Genomic DNA, 10,339 nt, shown 5'->3' on the forward strand with positions numbered 1-10,339 from the left:
ACGATTACAGAAGGATGAGTTATATTGCAATAACTTGTCACTTTACTGAAACGGACTTCAGGTTGGTTGGAAAAACCCTCACCACTGCTGTATTTCCAGTAGAAGACGCCAAAACGGGGAAGAACATAAGAAGAGAACTGGTCCGGCTTCTGGTGAATAGATTTGGTTTGGAACCTTCATCTTTATCCAGAATAGTGTGGGTTACAGATCAGGGCAGTAACATCGTGAAAGCTTTGGAGCCTTACAAGCGCCTCTCGTGCCTTGACCACGTGATCAACACTGTACTTCGGCATGGCCTGGACAAGGACGCACTGTCTGCAGACGCGCCGGACATTGGAGAAACAATTACTGCAGCCAAGAGTGTTGTCCGTTTCATCAAGCAATCTGGTTTGGCAGCACAACTATCAAAAACAGTGCTTCAGATGGGTGAAACAAGATTCAGCATGGTTCACTTGACGCTCAAGTCTGTGCGAGAGATATATAATGAGTTGTACGAGAAGCTACAGTCACGCGCAGAAGAGGTTCGCATGGATAACATTGCGCCGGATCTGTTAGATTTTTTGATCTCCTTTCTAGAGCCTTTCTATGCAGCACAACGAGAACTGGAAGGAGATAAATATACAACACTGAATCTAGTTTGCCTCTGGAATGAGAAGTTAAAAAAGCACTGTCAACCCATTTCTACGGATAACCCTCAGCAGGCGTTTTTGCGCCAAAGGCATTCTGAACTTTTAAAACAAAAAGTCAAAATACATATGTTGCACAAAGTTGCACTGTTCCTGTGGCCTAACTTCAACAAACTCAAAATGATGACACCGACAGAGGTGTCAGAGGTGCATGCACATGTCCGCACACTCCTGGAAGAAGAAGATGAAGGAGGAGAAGCCACCGCTACAACTTTGGAAAACGAGGAGGACGAGGCGCACACCAGCACCCTTTCTCCACCTGCAGCAAAACGAAAAAGGACTTCTTTTTTCGGTGAATGGGAAAACGAGGATGATGACGATGATGTTCCTGTTCAAGATGAGGTTAACCTGTACATTAGTCAAAAGCATGCCATGGCTGATGACCGAGATTTGCTTGGCTGGTGGAGAATAAACTCCAGTATATACCCTAAACTTGCCAAGTTAGCAAGATCCGTGTTGTGCATACCCGCAAGCAGCAGCAGCAGTGAGCGTGTTTTTAGTGCAGCTGGCCGCACGATAGATCAGCGGAGAACTTCACTGAAACCTGGTACAGTGGACGCAATCTTGTTCTTACATGACGACCACAAAATATAAACAACGTAAGTAATATACTGTTGTTCAAATCATCATTTTAATTATTGTCTGAGGCTTTAATTATTTCCCTTATTTCACAGGAATAAAGACCAGGACACAAGACCGCAATTTGCAGACTATAGTCAAGGCCAGGCAGCAGCTCAAACGCTTTAATTGTATTTATGTTTTGCACATTTTGGAACGTTTATTTGTTTGTTCATGTTTGAAATTTTTTGTATTTTTATTTAAACATGATAGTGTTTTCGTGTTTTTCTCCTTGTTTGACTTATTCGTGATTATTAGTAGGCTTATTTTTACGCATTTACGCACTTTGTTTGGCGCTCTTTATTTTTTTAATAATAATCTAAACAAATTATTTTTGTTCTTATTTATTCAAATTAGTAATGTTGTATTTTATTTAGCTTGCTTATTTATATATTATGTTAAATTACTCTTTACAGCAGGTCTGTTCTTATGTTAGCGGGATTTTCTTTATTCTAAAAGCGTGTTCCTGAAAATGTTCCTATTTATTTTGTTTCAATGCTTCTTAAAGCAGGTGTTTTTGTGTGTTCCAATGCAAATCATTAAAATAAAGAATGTTATTCTTTATTAATTTATCTAGTATATTTATGTGGATTTATTGTATTTCTGTATTCTTGCTCTTCGATCATTTCATTAGCTTTTCCATTTTCAGACCAAATTAAAGATAGAGAAAATTAAAGCTTTTATTTTAAATTTCGTTGAAACAAAACTATAGAAATAACAATTTCATATATCTTTTACCATTTATTTGATTTGCGTTATTCTATTTAAAGCCTAGTGGGCTGCAGTATTTCTCCGCGTAATTAAGCGAGTCAAGATTTCTCTTTCACTCTCTTTGTCTGGCCTCTTATTCTGTGTTCCATTCATTTATCATGATCATAAAAATATGTAGATTATTTTAACCTTAAAAGATCTTGCGTTTTTTCTGCCCAAAATACTATGGGATAAATAAATTTAAATTCGGGTTTGCTTCGGGCTCGGGCCTGCAAATCAAGTAAATTGGTCGGGCTTGGGCTGGGTCGGGCTTTAATGCCCGCGGGCCTGGGTCGGGTCGGGCTGGATTTTTTAGGCCCGATCTTACCTCTAGTGTGAACTACTTTTTTTTTTTGCAAATGAGCACTTTTAAGCAAAAAGCAAGATCTACTGGTATTATATTCTCAAATACACCACGGGCAAGATTTGGAGGATAGCCAAAAATAACATGAAAATGAAACAGATTTTTTGCAAAGACACATTCCTTTTTCACTCCAAAACAACTAGTCCCCGTATCTTGGACTTGTCTGATATGGGTATGGTGTAGCTCCTTGATGTTTAGAGTAAATGTATTATATGCAACAGAATATAGCTAAATATCACTGCTTCTACCTGTGCAAAATCTGCAATAGTATCCCACTGGAAACCTCTGCAAAAATCCCACAACACTGTACTCCCAGGTTGTCAGCCACTACACTGAATGTTGTACCTTGAAGTGACTCACCTAATAGTGGGGCATAGACACCAAGGTCCTCAAGAATTTTTAGATAACATAGAAAGGTTCAAAACTTTTATCATGACCGTAGGTGTTCACGTCATCGGTTTTGCAAAAACCCAACAAGAATATAGATGATAAAGAAGAATGAGACCATGGAGGCAAGTTAGTGACTTATGCCTCTTTGTGAGGTGCCGGGTGGGTTAGAAGTTTCAAAGTCATCAACAATGTCTTTATTTATAGAGATGACAATCCGCTAAGGTTTTTCTGTATTGGGGCCAATACAACCACTTCATCGTCTCCTCACAGGCAAACATCCCCACAGGGAAGTTACCCTCCACTCTTAACCTGGGAAAATCTCGGACCTTGGTACTCAGCCTTGTTCCAAGGTAACATGTCATTACATCTTCTTCCTGGCTGAAACTCAACAACACAGTTTATTCACCTTTACAAATGCTGCATTGAGCTGCTCCTCAGTGCACCACTGCCATCCAGCTGTCTGTACCACCATTCTCACAGTGGTTGATAGTTTGTCGCAGGCCATGTACCTTCTCCAAACTCCTCTGCAGCAGAGACTGGTGACCTACTGGTCAAACATGTGATGCTTAGGGAGCAAGGTTTCCCAAGGGACATTGTTTCAGATCAGGCCCCTGTTTGTCTCCTTTAGGAATGCAAGGCTTTCTGCATTGTACTATGGCTTTAGGGTACCACCATCAGTATAACAGCAAGACTGAAATGGCCAAAGAGTGTCTGGAGAGGGCCCTGTGGTGTGTCTTGACTCAGCACCCACCGCCTTGAGTTCATTTCTGCCTGAGGTGGAATATTCCCATAATTTGTTGGTGTCTGTCGCCACCGGGATGTCCCCTTTCATGGCTTCTCTGGGCTATCAGCCCCCTTTGCTCAATTTCCAGGAGGATGAGATGGCAGTGCCTTCCATGCAGACCGATCTCCAGCACTGCAGGAGCATGTGGTAGCAGGTCTGGTCCGCCCTTATGCGTTCATCACGACAGTCCTAGAATCAGGTGAATCGGGGCAGAATCAGGCCCCATCCTCTCAGCCAGGCCAAAGGGTGTGGCTGTCCTCAAAGGACATTCCCCTCCAAGTGGACTCTCTAAAATTGGCTCGCTGCTTCATTGGATCCTTTCTGATTGAGTGATTGTGAATCTCTGTAGTCCTTATTATGCCGTAAATAAGAGACTTGTAGTGAGAGAACCTCCGTAATTAGTCTTGAGCGAGCTTTCGTAGCTCCATCACATTTTGACCCACACTTTCCTCAGGTGCCCATTGTCTTGCGTTGAACTTCCATCTTCACATTATTTTACTTTAATGAGCTCACCAGCTCCCAGTAGGACTTGCCCCCTTGTTTCTTCAGACTGAGTAGATTTGTTGGTGTCTACGTCTGTGAATCAACACTGCTCAGCAGCACAGCTTGTTGCTTGCCCTCATCATCAATGTCATTTGCCACTCAAAAAGTGTCCATTGTCTTACAGTACTCTTCACAAGCCTGTGAATTGCCATCAAATGGTGACATGTAACCCACCGTGGTAGCCATGGTTCTTCTTTGCTAATGAGAGTGCACAACTTTCACTATCTGGCAGCACCACCTCAATATCTTCCAAGCTTTCCTACACTTCACTTTGCAAATTAGTATATAAATACAGCGATCATGTCTTATCTTGCTGTATCACCTTCTAGCTTTCATTGTTGTTGCCATATGTGATATCCTCTATAGATATAAATAATGAGGAGGCAGCAGCATGCTGGGGATTGGGCTTTTAATGTAACCTTCGATGTGCCTTATGAGGAACAGGCAGTTATATTGCTGGTTGCAATCTATTTAAACATGCCAAATCAAGTGCACTATGGGGAATTTTAATAAAAGTTATCAGAATTAAGAGTGTTTGTATATGTCTTAAAGGAGTGCCGGACAGTTCCTTCCAGAACACTCTTGTGAGAATAATTCTGGAACTATTTCTGGTTGTATTTTTTTCTGACAGAACTTAGTTCTGAGTTGTATATAGTACTGAGTTTATTTTTATCGCCCAGGCAGCCTTTGATTCCTGCTCAGTGATTCTTTATCGATGGCACTGCGTTTGGTGACTCACTCAGCCACAGACACCTGGGATTATTAATGTTTTTACAAAAATAGTCACAGAGAAGTAACAGCAGTGGTAGTAACCCATGGTTACAGAAATGACGTTGCCTGCTGTTATTGATCTCTGCAACCCTTTCCCCCCCTAATTAATTCAAGTGTAAAATCCTGTTCTGTCAGGATCTATTGGCATTATGTCTTTTCCATTTATAAAACAGCTTAAAATACATTCTCAGTTCATTTTCTTTTACACAAGCCATGGAAATACATTTCAATATCTTGTCTCCAGCAGGAGATGTGTCTGACTGCTGTCCTGGCTTATTTGTGAAATTTTACATCATTAGAACAGTTCACCCTTGAACTCACTTAAGTAATCTTTGTATTTTTCTTCCACTCTCACTCAAATCAAAGTTTGTTGAGGAGGAAAGAGTGGCTGTAATGAACCTGCATCCTGCAGGGTAATAATAACCTGCACCTAATGCAAGGAGCAGCCAGGCAGTCACGGAGACCATTACATTTGGTCGGGCTGGCTCACAGCTTTGTCCAGGAGGGGGTAAAAAAACAACTTAGAGATATCCCCCATCTCCACTGCTTTTGACTTTAGATGCAATTGTCTTGTGTTGCTGGAGCCAATATTTCCTTCTCGTGACAAAGGTGTTGATGTGTTTCTTAAGAATGAATGGGCAGTGAGTATGTTCCCTGGAGCATTTCTCCAGGAAAGGAGGACAAAGAAGGAACAAGCAGAAAAAGTCAGGCAGTGCAGTACAATGATGAAAGTATTTACCTCCTCTGTGTAAGGTAAGTACGTCTCCATACTAGAGTAATGTTGCCACATATTGATCACAGCAAAAAAGTAATTTCTGTTGCTACACTTCAGGCTGTACTTTAGTGATAATATTTAGTGAACAAATTTAGTAAAGGCAGACCTTTTTAAATCACAAAAATACACCCTGAAAAAATATTGTAAGTATCGAATTTGTGTAACCCTCAAATTTCCACATAACAACCTAATGCGCAATAATCACAAAAAGGTCATAGATGGATAAAGACTTTCAACAACCCGACCTTGCTAACTTTAGGACAAAAACTACAATGGTGGATTTGTCTGTTAATACAGCACAATATGTTGAGGTTCAACCTCCGTGACAATAGAGCTTATTGAATATTACAATGTTCTCCATTCCTGTGCCATAACCATCTACAACACTTCACCCCAATTAATACTGTAAATCCATTGATAAAACGCATATACAGTAACTGAGTTGGGGAAAAAAGCTTATAGTTTATCATTGAGCAGATTTAAATATTTTAATTCCTTTGTGGTTTTGAGTGAGTGAGTACCCTCAGTAATGAATCACTGTTTATCCATATTTTTTGAAGGGCATTACAGCAAATGCTGTGTTTGTTGGGATCAGTAAAATACTTACTTTACATTACATTGTAATTTTCATTGTTAGAAATCTTCTATATCTTTGGCATAAATCTTTCATAATTCATTATTCAAGGTATACCTTAATTTACTTTTTTCATTATTCATCCTTATTTTATATTTTTCCTTTTTAATAAAAACCCCTTAGTACCCTTCTGTCAGGAACCAAATAAGAACCCAAATGACACAGACAACAGACAGGATTCTCCGGGGAGCGAGCAGAACAGAATAGTCGAGGACAGGCAAGGTCGAGAACGGGCAGAAGGCAGACAGAGTTTACAGGGGAGCAGGCTGAACAGAATGGTCAGGAACAGGCAAGGTCGGAACCAGGCAGGCAGGCAAACAGGAATACGCTGGAAAGTCATTGGGAACAAATAACTATCTGGCAGGGAGCAGGTGTGCCTCCGGGGTTTAAGAAGAGTGCTCATTAGAGTCCTGATGCACAACAGGTGTGCAGGGTGAGGCGGCTCACGGGCAAGATTACCCGCAGCTGTGACACCCTTCTAATGCACAACAGGAGTCAAAATGACCCACATTCATTTTCCAGGTAATTTCGTGTATGGCTGAGTGTTTCTATGGTACACTTAAATAAATTAAATTTTCCAGTAAAGATCTTGTTTTTATCTAACACAAATCATTTTTATTTGTCCATTCTTAAGATGAACAATGACCTGCATGCATTTACTGCAGAGTTTGTTGGGAACTGTGAATTGTACCTTTATCAGACACTCCACACCTTAGCACAGTGCCCTTTCACATCTAATACATGTAAGTAATGTTTCTCAATTGTTCTAACAATAACTTGGAAAAAAAAATGATTATGTTTAGGTTGCCTTGAGAATGAATAGTTTACTTGTCAGAATGTTACAAGTTATTTCTATTAGCTAGCTATCTGTTGAATATTCTACTTTGGTTAGCTAATTGTATTGTTGTTGGCTTAGCTAACTACATAGCTAAGTGGATTGCTAGGCAACTAAGCAAAGTAGTTAGCAAAGCTACTTATCCAAGTCACCAAAATATAACTATGTATGTTTATAAATGGCTATCTGAAATTATTATTGTGCTTTTGATCTACTTTATTCAGAGTATGGCTGCTCCTTTTACTGCTGGGATGGTTGTAGCGATGCTGCAGGAAGAACCAGGTGAGGAAGATGAGGAAGCAATTTGTCCTGGTTCATAGTCAGACACCTCTGTTGATGATGACCCAGAGTATTTGCCACAGTTTCAAGCTGGGGATATGGGTGTGTCTGGGAATCCAGCTGTACTACATGAAGAAGACTCCTCTGATGATGCAGAAGACTTGATGATGAGTCCGCTGATGAGGAAACTCAGATTCAGTCCAAAAAATTTAGAACAAATGGTTCTAACTGGAATGAGACTCCCCCCACTCATGGCAAAACAAGAAGCTATAACATTCTGAGGAGCTGCCCAGAACCTACACCTGGATCCAGAGCTGTTTCACCAAAAGGTGCCTGGGATATGCTCATGAGTGACAAAATCCTTGAGGAGGTTCTGAATTGCACCAACTTAGAGGGACGAAGAACAGCCACAGCAAAAAAGAGAGTGGAGAAGCATTGATAAAGAAGAATTCATTGCCTTTACGGGCGTGACCTTCCTTGCGGGCATGAGCTGGGATGTGGCTTTGCGGGAGCTGTTTGTGGATCTGCTGTGAAATCCCATTTACAAAGCCACCATGGGGATTGGGGGACATAAAGATATCTGCTGGGTCATACGGTTAGATGACAAGAGGACCATGGCTCTGTGACTGCAAATTGACCAGATTGTGCCATTTAGGTATGTGTGGACTATTTCCTTGACAAATGCAGAAGACAGTTCATCCACAGTGACTGTGTCACCATAGTTGAGCAGCTTGTGCTGAGCACAGTTTAGCAGCAAGTTTGGGCAATACACGCCCAGCAAGCCTTCGAAATATGGCATAAAAATCTTTTGGATGTATGAAATGCAAGGGCACTTTATGCAATAGATGAAACTGTCTATACAGGGAGACAACCTGGACAGGAGGCACAGAAGAACATTGGAGAGAATGTCATCCAACAATCGTGCAATTAAATCAGACAGGTGAATATACAGTACAAGAGTGAAATTAATGTATATGTTTTAGCACAATATCTACATATTTTTCCCAATCTTTTATGTGTATTTTTTTTTTGTTTGATTCCTTTATAAGGAAAAATGGACAACTTTTTCACCAATGTCCCTCTGGCTGAGAAGCTCCTTAATAACAACCTGACCATTGTTGAGACTCTTCGCCAGAACAAGCCTGACATACCACCTATCATGAAGCCATCCAAATTACAGGAGCTTCATAGCTCGGAATTTGGATTCCATGGCAACATGACCATGGTGAGCTATATGCAGAAGAAGGGAAGGGCTGTTGTTGTACTGAGCACCATGCATGATGACAAAGCAGTGGATGCCAGCAGTCATTTGCACAAACCAGAAGTTATCATGTACGACAATAAAACAAAAGGAGGAGTGGACACAATGGATCAAATGATTATTTACTACACATGTCAGCAGAGGACATGGCCTATGGTCCTCTGGTACAATATGTTGGATGTTGCCACACTCCATGCCTACACCAACTTCACTGCACAACACCCTGATTATATGGATTGTGCGAGCAGTGCACGCTGGCTATTTATCAAGGAGCTGGGCAAAGAGCTCATCGTGCCTCATATGAAGATCACATGGATGGCACACAAACTCCAGAAGCATATTATTGAGACAATGGGAAGGTGTGGGTAAAAAAACAAAACCCACAGCAACCACCCAGCTACAAGAGGACATCAGGCCGTAGGGTCAAAGGAAGAGGAAGAGAAGTGCGATCTGCTCAGTTTGGAAAGACAGAAAAGCCAGCAGCTGGTGTTCCCAGTGCACCAGGCCTGTGTGCCTGGAGCACAAACACTTAGTGATCATTTGTGAGGGATGTAAAAATTAAGATGGTGATTTGTGCTCTAGTGATGTGTTCAGTTGTGTCTTGTTTTGGTTGGTTACATTTCACCAGTTTACAGTTGATAAACAGATAAAGTTCAGGTCAATAGCCACAGTATCTTATCAGAAAATTGTGTATGTATAGAAAATGACAAAAATGTTGCAAATATTAAATAACAGTTTCATTCCCATTCACTGCTTAAGGTAATTACTGGAAGTTTTTATTATTATAGTATTAAGACATTTACTATTAAATCTCACTGGGATGACCCTTGTGCAGTAACATAAAAAGTATTTTAGTTCATAAAGTATGAAAGAAGTTCAATTAATGATCTGTGCTAATTAAAAACAAGATATTTAAAAAATAATTGAAATATTCAATCATAAAATAAATTGAATTCAAAAGATAGAGCAAAGAAAACTCAGTCAGCATGAAATAACCTGGAAAATTTATTTGGGTCATTTTGACCCATGGGGTACATATGTTGTGCAATCAAAGGGTTAAAAATAGTGTGTTTGTGTACAGTGTTGTGAAAAAAAAGTATTTTGCACTTTATTTTTATTTTACATACCTAAATGCTTCAGACCTGAATTATAATATCAGGAAACTATAAACTGAATCAATAGAAAATGCAGTTTCTAAACACTTATTTATCCTGGTACAAAATAAAACCTGTCTTTATGTGGATTGAACTAAGAACTAACTGAGCAACAATAATGCCATCAAGCAGTTTTGCCCTAGTTTTAATTAAGACCTGTTGCAGTGTTTTCAAGCGTGAACTGTCCATTCAATGCCTTGACACTTACTTTCTCTAATCAGTATTAAAAAGCAAAATTGCATTTAATTCTGGACTTTCTCAGCCACTCTTTAATTTTGGTTTCAGAGGTGGACTTGCTGGAGTGTTTCAGGTCATTATTGCAAGTACCATCATGTTTAATGTCAAGATTTCTGACAATCATATAAGCCCTGAAGCAGCAAAGCAGCCTCGGACCATCATCCCCCCATGCCTTGATCCTACCACCACTTGTCTGTTGGTATGCATGATGTTTAGTTTTAATTATTAAGACATGATACACAACATAGAGTTATTTTA

At 40.1% G+C, this 10,339-nt stretch overlaps 1 long non-coding RNA gene across 3 annotated transcripts; it reads left to right on the forward strand.

The window, feature by feature from the left end:
* The first annotated feature begins 6,717 nt into the window (after positions 1-6,717).
* Positions 6,718-8,885, forward strand: LOC130521866 (uncharacterized). Of its 3 annotated transcripts, none has more exons than XR_008949477.1 (5): positions 6,718-6,837; positions 6,950-7,058; positions 7,375-8,084; positions 8,293-8,369; positions 8,479-8,885. It is a non-coding gene; the product is annotated as an uncharacterized LOC130521866 (long non-coding RNA). The 3 variants fall into 3 exon arrangements; XR_008949475.1 differs by having other exon boundaries at positions 6,720-6,837; positions 7,375-7,432; XR_008949476.1 differs by lacking the exon at positions 6,718-6,837 and adding an exon at positions 6,838-6,868 and having other exon boundaries at positions 7,375-7,432.
* Positions 8,886-10,339: the final 1,454 nt, after the last annotated feature.

This window comes from Takifugu flavidus, chromosome 2, assembly GCF_003711565.1.
Source record: "Takifugu flavidus isolate HTHZ2018 chromosome 2, ASM371156v2, whole genome shotgun sequence".
Lineage (NCBI taxonomy): Eukaryota > Metazoa > Chordata > Actinopteri > Tetraodontiformes > Tetraodontidae > Takifugu > Takifugu flavidus.